Genomic DNA, 9818 nt, shown 5'->3' on the forward strand with positions numbered 1-9818 from the left:
CTCCCAAGTCTCAAAAAGCTGCCTTGTGTCTTGTTGTAAAAAAATGTTTTAAATCATACTTGAAATTTTCTTCTTTCATTTGACCTTCACGATCACACTGGACTGTAGACAAATCAGGTAATTTTTTAAGGATCCTCAGGTTCAGACATGTTAGCTGGTAAGAGGGGGCACCAGCAGGGCGAGGCATCCAACGCCTCCCCGAATTCTTTGCACCACCTCCCCGCCTCCTATACCATATTCATGGTCTCCTACTAGGAAGCATAAAGGGACTTCTGTAAACATTCGCTGAATGGATCATACAACAAAGGTTACCGAGGAGCTATGCGTTCCCATTTTCTACACACGCGGCCTCTCTCCTATTGTGAATGAAACTCCCAGCAAACACAGCTGAAATAATCAACTCATTTGTGTCCTGTCACGCCAGTTTATGTTACCGCGACCCGGATCAACGCACCCAGGACACTCCTAGGGGAAAAAGATTCTCGATAAGGGAAGGTTGCATAAAACAATCTGAAAGAACAAAGGGAAAAAAACCCTACAGAGCGAAAAGACCACAAAATTAACGTACCCCATCTTCACTTGGTGGACACTGCCAGTCTCTCCCTGCTGCTGACCTATGAAAATGTGTAAATGTGACTTTAGAGCAGGAAGGTCATGAAACCGTTTGGTCAGCTCAGGCAGACATCAGACTCATCAAGTCTGAAAGGTTGGAACATGAAAGCAGTAGAGAAAGCAAATTATGGGAGGTCTGAAGAAGCAAAAGAGGAAGATGCAGAGACAGAGAAAACTGACTCAACAACTACACCAATGATGACAAATAGTGACACAGCAGGTCCTTGTTAATATGTCTGTCCAGACTCGGTCAACAAAAACCCCTCAAACAGAATTCCCCTTAAGATTCCTTTCACTAGTTTACATTATTATTGTTTATAACAGATTCATTAATCAGGTGGTCCAGGCCCTCTTTTGTCAAAACATCCTTGATTACTTAAAAGATTAGCAACAGGCTGGTTCTCCATGATTGGACTGCTGGTCACTCAAGCACTTGTTTATAATGCTTCTTATTTCAATGTGGCAAGACAGCCTTCCCAAACCAGACCTTCCCCGTTGTCTAATCACATTCTTGTTCCAGATTTTCATCTACATTTAGGAACACTGAGGGGCAAAAACTTTTAAGTGAAGTTAAAGACACCTGCAAAATTTGACAGGGAGAAGTGTGTGGAATGTTTAGAGCCTTGGTTTGAGTTCTAGGAAATGTCTCTTGTCTTTCTGGTCTTACTGAAGGGAATATTAACCTTTGTCTTCATCCCCACAACGTGGGCAGTTGGGTGGATCATGATATTTGGTGTTCTTCTCCAAACCCTCAAATCAACACATTATGCATCTGTGGAAATAGAAAAGTCTCATGTGTCCAAGACCTGTAAGACACAAAGGAGAAGTCTAAAGCAAACAGGTGAGGAATAAGAAAATTACCACAGGGGCTTCCCTGGTGGCGCAGTGGTTGAGAGTCCACCTGCCGATGCAGAGAACACGGGTTCGTGCCCCGGTCCGGGAAGATGCCACATGCCGCGGAGCGGCTGGGCCCGTGAGCCATGGCCGCTGAGCCTGCACATCCGGAGCCTGTGCTCCGCAGAGGGAGAGGCCACAGCAGTGAGAGACCCGCGTACCGCAAAAAAAAAAAAAAAAAAAAAGAAGAGGAGGGAGAGGAAAGTGAGAGGAGGAAGCAAAATGAAGTGTAAAAACTGAAGGAACAATTTTTAAATCATTATCTGACTGCTTCATGTGTAAGTCTTCTGGGAATTCACGTTTTATAAACAATTCGTGTTAATTTTCTATTTCATAGGTGTAGATAGACTCATGGAAACATCTAAGAAGAGAACAGTGGGAGAAAGTGATGTGAAAGAAGAAACAGTACAAATAGGAGTCATAATTTTTAAAGTTTAATGTAACTTTATCCTGGTTTACAAAGCTTTTATGAATGCAGTGTGAGATCTGAATACAAGAGAAACTGATAGAATTTTTATACCAAACAAACAAAAGCAAATCAAACACCTCACCCTAACCCTGTTCAGTCCAACATATGGATTCTCCCAGCAGTCGCTGACCGCAGCTTTGCGTATGTCCCCAGACTGCAGGGCGCAGAGATTTCTCTGAGAAGCCAAACAACAGAGGATGTTCTGTCACCATCATCATAGGCTCCCAAGTACAAAATGTTAAGTAAATGATTAACCTACCAAAGCATTTTTTGGAAACACAGGCAGACTTCAAGGATTTCAAAATCTTTCAGGAAACCCCTGAACTTGCCCACATCCTGGGAAGAGGGGTCCGAGGAGGGGCATTTCCCTCTGCAGGAGCCCAGGAGCCATTACACAGCCCAGCTATCCATCCCAGCCAGGAGGGTCGGATCCCAGCGCAGCCCAGCACGCAGAAAAGGCTTTTCTCCTGCGCAAGCAGTTGTCTTTTTCCTGGCAAACAAGCCAGGTGCCAGAAATTTTACCCAGACTGGGAGGGAAAGAAAGGAGAGGAAGCAGAAGAGGGAGGGGGATGAAGAAAGAAAATAGAATCATTAGGAAAAAAATGAAAGATGAGGTCAAGATGGTTACAATTTGAAACAATTTCAGAAAAGTTACATACTTTTTCAAAGCACTGAAAGCCTCTCAGAGCTCTGAAAAGGCACAAGCCCGCAGGAAGATGTTTTCCCCCAGCCCTGAGGTCTCTCACCCAATTGTAGAAAAACAGATCTCAAACTCAGAAATTAGAAAAGTACGCATGCTTGTATGAGCGCTATTGCTGGTTGGGTTTCATTTCTTTGTCTAAAGAAGCTGTTCTTGCAAGTTACCACCACCCCCAGGGACGCCTTGCCAGTGTGCTTCCCAGGGCTTACGTCATCTTGTGCTTTCCTTACACCTGTTTCTATTCCTCACCAATTCCTCTCCCTTTCACCTGAACAATGGAGGTACCTTTCCCAAGTTCCTTAATTAAATCTTATTCTATCTTGCAACTATCAGGAAAAAACAAAGTCATTCGGGGTCATCTCTTCAAGGTTGAGAAGCCTGAGCCACCCACCTGCTCCTGCTTGTCAAAATGAAATCTGCCAAGTGCTGAGTTGCTTGAAAATGTCCTGTTAAGTCATTTAAAGACATAGCTCTTCATAGATCTAGCAAAGCAGAACCTTAATTTGAGACATACACCTTGCCACAATCACAGAACCTTTCCACCAAATGTTTTCTTTAGAAAATAAAACAAGCTCCCACCCGAAAACGTTATTACCCATGTTTCATCTTCATATTTCTTATTTCCTTAGCAAGATAAAGCATTCTTTCACCTAATGAACCATGAAAACTTCCTCAACAGTAAAGGATGTTGGGACTTCCCTGGTGGCACAATGGTTAAGACTCCACCTGCGGATGCAGGGGACACAGGTTTAAGCCCTGGTCCAGGAAGATCCCACATGCCGCAGAGCAACTGAGCCTGTGGGCCACAACTACTTAGCCTGTGCTCTAAAGCCCGCAAGCCACAACTACTGAGCCTGCGTGCCACAGCTACTGAAGCCCGTGCACCCTAGAGCCCACGCACTGCAATTGAGCCCATGTGCTGCAACTACTGAAGCCCGCGCGCCTAGAGCCCATGCTCCACAACAAGGGAAGCCACTGCAATGAGAAGCCCACCCACCACAACAAAGAGTAGCCCTCCGCTCGCCGCAACTAGAGAAAGCCTGTGCACAGCACCAAAGACCCAACACAGCCAAAAAATAAAGTAAAAAATAAATTTTTTTAAAATAATGGTAAAGGATGTTTTTTGAGGAATAATTGGCATAACGTTATCTAGTTTCAGTTGTACAACATAACGATTCAGTATTTGTATATACTACAAAAAGAGCACCACAGTTAAGTCCAGTTAACATCCATCACCATAGTTACAAAATTGTTTTCTTGAGATGAGGATTTTCAAGCTTCACTCTCCTAACTAATCTCAAACATGCAGTACAGTGTTATCAACTACAGTCATCATGCTGTACATTATATCCCTGTGACTTAATATATTTTATAACTGGAAGTTTGCACCTTTCACCCCTTTTGCCCACAGCCCCACCTACAAACCACCTCAGGCAACCACCAATTTGTTCTCTATATCCATGAGATGAGGTTTATGTTGGGTTTTTTTAATTGTCTTTTTAGATTCCACATACAGTGAGATCATAAGGTATTCTCTTTTTCTGTCTGCCTTATGTAACTTAGCATAATGCCCTTAAGGTCCATCCATGTTGTTGCAAATGAGATTTCACTCTTTTTTTCCGGGCTGAAAAGCCTGGAATCCTAAGCGCTAGGCCACCAGGGAATTCCCTGTAGGTCATTTCTATATCTTGGCTATTGTAAATAACGCTGCAATGAACATAGGGGTGCATATATCTTTTCAAATGAGTGTTTTCATTTTCTTTGGGTGAATACCCAGAAGTGGTATTGCTATCAATATAGTAGTTCTATTTTTAATTTTTTTAATTAACTTCCAATATTTTCCATAATGGCTGCACCAATTTACATTCCTACCAGCAGTGCACAAGGGTTCCCTTTTCTCCACATTCTCACCAACACTTGTAATTTCTTGTCTTTTTGATAAGAGCCATTCTAACAGGTGTGAGGTGACATCTCATTGTGATTTTGATTTGCATTTTCCTGATGCTTAGGGATGTTGAGCATCTTTTCATGTACCTGTTGGCCATCTGTATGTCTTTTGGGGGGAAAAGATGCCCATTTTTTAATCAAATTGTTTGTTTTTTTGCAATTAGGTTGCATGAGTTCTTTATATATGTTGATTATTAACCCTTTATCTAATGTATGATTTGCAAATGTTTTCTCCCATTCCCTACGTTGCCTTTTCTTTTGTTGATGGTTTCCGTTGACGTGCAGAATTTTTTTTAGTTTGATGCAGTCCCGCTTATTTTTGTTTTTGTTGCCTTTGCTTTTGGTGTGAAATCCAGAAAGTCATCACTGAAACCAATGTCAAGGAGTTTACCACTTATGGGTTTTTTTTGTTTGTTTTTTAACATCTTTATTGGAGTATAATTGCTTTACAATGGTGTGTTAGTTTCTGCTTTATAGCAAAGTGAATCAGTTATACATATACATATGTTCCCATACCTCTTCCCTCTTGCATCTCCCTCCCTCCCACCCTCCCTATCCCACCCCTCTAGGTGGTCACAAAGCACTGAGCTGATCTCCCTGTGCCATGCAGCTGCTTCCCACTAGCTATCTATTTTACATTTGGTAGTGTATATATGTCCATGCCAACCACTTATGTTTTATTCTAGGAATTTTATGATTTAAGGTTTCATGTCCAAGTCTTTAATCCGTTTTGAGTTTATTTTTGTGTATGGTATAAGACAGTGGTCCAGTTTCATTCTTTTGCATGTTGCTGTCCAATTTTTCTAACACCATTTATTGAAGAGACTATCCTTTCCCCATAGTATTTTCTTGGCTCCTTTCTTGTAAACTAACTGATCATATATGCGTGGGTATATTTCTGGGTTCCCTATTCTGTTCCATTGATCTGTGTGTCTGATTTTTTGTTGTGTTTTTTTTTTGCCAATACCATGTAATATAGCTTGAAATCAGGAAGCATGATGACTCCAGCTTTGCTCTTTCTCAAGACTGTTTTGGCTATTTGGGGTCTTTGTGGCTCCGTACAACTTTTAGGATTACTTTTTCTATTTCTGTGAAAAACACCTTTGTAAGTTTGATAGAGATTGCATTGAATCTGTAGATTGCTTTGGGTAGTATGGACATTTTAACAATATTTATTTTTCCACTCCATAAGAATGGAATATGTTTCCATTGATGTGTATCTCCTTCAATTTCTTTCACCAATGTCATAGTGTTCAGTGAACAGATCTTTCACCTCCTTGGTTAAATTTATTCCTGGATATCTTATTCTTTTTGATGCAGTTGTAAATTGGATTGTGTTCTGAATTTCTCTGACAGTTTATTATTAGCATATAGAAACTCAACAGACTTTTGCATGTTGGCCTTTTATCCTGAAAATTTACTCAATTTGTTTATTAGTTCTAACAGTTTTTTTGGTGGAATCTTTTGAGTTTTTTATATATAATATCATGTCATATGCAAATAATAACAGTTTTATTTCTTCCTTTTGAATTTGGATTCCTTTTCTTTTTCTTGCCTGACTGCTCTGGCTAGGGCTTCTAATACAATATTGAATAAAAGTGGTGAGAGTGGGCATCCTTGTCTTGTTCCTTAGAGGGAAAAGTTTCAGGTTTTCACCATTGAGTATGATGTTAGCTGTGGGCTTGTCATATACAGCCTTTATTATGTTGGGGTACCTTCCCTCTATACTCACTTTGTTGAGAGTTTTTATCATAAATGGATGTTGAATTTTGTCAAAAGCTTTTTCTGCATCTATAGAGATGATAACATGATTTCTATCTTTCATTTTGTTAATGTGGTATATCACATCGATTGATTTGCAGATGTTGAACCATCCTTGCATCCCTGGGATAAGTCCCACTTAATGGTGGTATATGATCCTTTTAATGTATTGTTGAATTCAGTTCGCAAATTTTGTGTTGAAGATTTTTGAAGCTATGTTCATCAGGACATTAGACTGTAGTAGTCTTTTCTTATGGCAGCTTTGTCTGTTCTTGGTATCAGGGTGATGCTGCCCTCATAAAATTGGTTTTGAAGCATTCCCTCCTCTTTTATATTTTATATATTTTGAATGTTTGGTAGAATTCGCCAGCGAAACCATCTGGTTCTGGACTTTTGTTTGATGAGACATTTTGACTACTGATTCAATCTCCTTACTAGTCATCAGTCTATTCTGATTTTCTACTTCTTCAAGATTCGGTCATAGTAGGTTGTATGTTTTTAGAAATGTATCCATTTCTTCTACGTTGTCAAATTTGTTGGTGTGTGATTGTTCACAGCATTCTCTTATGATTGCTTATATTTCTGTAGTATCTCGTGTAACATTTCCTCTTTCATTTCTGACTTTATGCGTGTTCTCTTTTTTTCTTGATGAGTCTAGCTGAAGGTTTGCTAATTTTACCTTTTCAAAGAATCAGCTCTTAGTTTTATTAATCTTTTCTACTGTCTTTTTAGTCTGTTTCATTTATTTTTGCTCTGATCTTTGTTATTTCCTTCCCACAGTAAAAGATATTATAAAGTTAACAGATCACTTGCAACTACAGTGCCTTATAACATGTTTCTATCCTTCCTTCCTCAGCAAGCATGTGGGATTACCAGAATTAGCATCTTAATAGTTTCAGATCCAAGAACTAGGCTGTCAATCTCTACATCACATCATTGACACAATCATTCATCTTCCTCTTTCGTTGAGAGCTGCTGACTTGTCAGTGTATTCTCTGGACATCTCCATCTAATCCACTTGCCTTAAAAACCCACACCCCTGTCAGATAATCCAGGATATAATATTACCCTACAACCTAAGCCCTGAATAAATGCCATTGTAAATTGTGCCCTTAACAGACTGTGATTGCTAAGATTTTTTATCACATTCTTCAAAATGACTTCCAAAGAATCATTTTATGAAATGAATTTAACATTATCTACGAAGTTCTTATTGTGTTTCTGGAAACTGTGTACTTGTTCTAATTGTCCATTCTGTCAGGTGAACTCAGTTTGGTTAGTTTGTGCAAAAGCAGAAGCTTTGCAGGTTTCCTGCTCACTGTGGCCCTTTGTTCTGTACACACAGCACCTCAGCTCAGTGAGGAGGGGCACCGGCTCCCACTGTGGGTCCCCTTGATTCAAACCAGATGGATAAGTCACAGTTTCTTCAGGCATCATTTCTTCATATAAAATTAGAGAGTTCACTACATGATCCTTTAACTCCCTTATGGGTCTAAATCCTGCATCTCTGTGACTAAGACTCCACAGGGACACCTTGATAACAGTCAACCAGCTCACACTCTTAGAGGCTTTGCACCTTCCAGAGCCTTCTCTCACAACCTACCTCATAGAATTTTCATAACACCCCCATGTGGCAGGCAGCATTGGCAATTTTTTCCTCATTTTGCTGATACTGACCCTGAGCCTCGGAGAGTGACTTGTCCAATGCATCATGGCCATGAATAAGCAGGATCTTGACTCAAACCCCAACCCAAAGTTTTAAATTCCCAGTCTAGTGCCCTTTCTACTCTATAATAATGTTCCTCATAAAGTTTCTATAAACCACCACTAAATCAGTTGTACAGAAAACTCTCATTCTCTACTATATGCTTCCATGTAAATTAATCTGGATAGTAACACATGCAGGTTTCATCATTCTGAGATTTTTGTCCTGGGCAATTAACATTACAGTGCTTCCCTTAGGAAATATAACAGTCCAGCACTGACATTTTTGTGGACCATGAAGGCTGCAATATCCAAAGCTCTGTGATGAGCATTTTCTTGGCTCAAAGATCCTCCCCTCCAGAAGCCAGTCTTGGTGAAACAATAGGATGCACTTAAATAGCCTATTCCAGAAAGTGGAAAGTCTAGGGAAAAAGTACAGGGTTTCTGGGAACTTCACCCTGGGAGTGTCAGAAAAGGCATATTAGATCCAACCATCCCACTCCTGGGCCTATACCCGGACAAAACCATAATTCAAAAAGATACATGCACCCCTATGTTCACAGCAGCACTATTTACAATAGCCAAGACATGAAACAACCTAAATGTCCATCAACAGATGAATGGATAAAGAAGATGTGGTACATATATACAATGGAATATTACTCAGCCATAAAAAGAGAATGAAATAATTCCATTTGCAGTAACATGGAATATTAAGTGAAGTTAGTAATACTAAGTGAAGTAAGTCAGAAAGAGAAAAACAAATACCATATGATATCACTTATATGTGGAATCTAAAATATGACACAAATCAACATGTCTACAAAAAAAAACAGACTCACAGATATAGAGAACAGACTTGTGGTTGCCAAGGGGGAGGGGAGTGGAGGAGGGAAGGATTGGGAGTTTGGGATTAGCAGATGCAAACTATTATATACAGGATGGATAAACAACAAGGTCCTACTGTATAGCACAGGGAAAACTATATTCAATATCCTGTGATAAACCATAATGGAAAAAAACATGAAAAAGACTATGAAAAAGAATATATATGTATAATTGAGTCACTTTGCTGTACAGCAGAAATTAATACAATGTTGTAAATCAACTATACTTCAACAAAATTAAAAGAATAAAAGAAAAAAAGGCATATTAGCTTCCTGGGCTGCCATAACAAATTACCACAAACTTGGGGACTGAAATTTACTCTCTCACAGTTCTGGAGGCCAAAAGGCTAACATTGGTATCAGCAGGGCTGTGCTCCCCTCTGAAGGCTCTAGAGGAGTATCCTTCCTTGCCTGTTCCAATTCCTGGTGGCTCCTGGCATTCCTTGGTTTGTGGCAGCATCACTCCAATCTCTGCCTCTATCTTCATGGCCTTTTCCCCTATGTGATTTCCTTTCAAAACCCTGAACTAATAACATCTGCAGAGACCCTATTTAACTAATTACATCTGCCAAGACCCTACTAAGATTTTGACACCATCAATAGAGAGGAAAGCTACCCTAAGAGGATCCAGGAGCAAAGATATGGAAGAAGGCAAGTCCTGGACACCTAGGAGGAGAGGAGGACCCAAGGGGAGCTATAACAAAGTTGAAAGGATGATGTGTCAGTCTGCTCAGGCTGCTGTAATAAACTGCCATGAACTAGTGGTTTAAACAACAGACATTTGGGACTTCCCTGGTGGTGCAGTGGTTAAGAATCCATCTTCCAATGCAGGGGACACGGGATC

General features: G+C 40.2%; 1 long non-coding RNA gene across 1 annotated transcript; it reads right to left on the reverse strand.

Moving 5' to 3' along the window:
- Window positions 1–1924: 1924 nt before the first annotated feature.
- LOC137209817 (uncharacterized) lies at window positions 1925–2497 on the reverse strand. The gene is made up of 2 exons (XR_010936117.1): window positions 2235–2497; window positions 1925–2150 (listed from the first exon to the last, which is right to left on the reverse strand). It is a non-coding gene; the product is annotated as an uncharacterized lncRNA (long non-coding RNA).
- Window positions 2498–9818: the final 7321 nt, after the last annotated feature.

This window comes from Pseudorca crassidens, chromosome 17, assembly GCF_039906515.1.
Source record: "Pseudorca crassidens isolate mPseCra1 chromosome 17, mPseCra1.hap1, whole genome shotgun sequence".
In the NCBI taxonomy this organism is placed as follows: Eukaryota; Metazoa; Chordata; class Mammalia; order Artiodactyla; family Delphinidae; genus Pseudorca; species Pseudorca crassidens.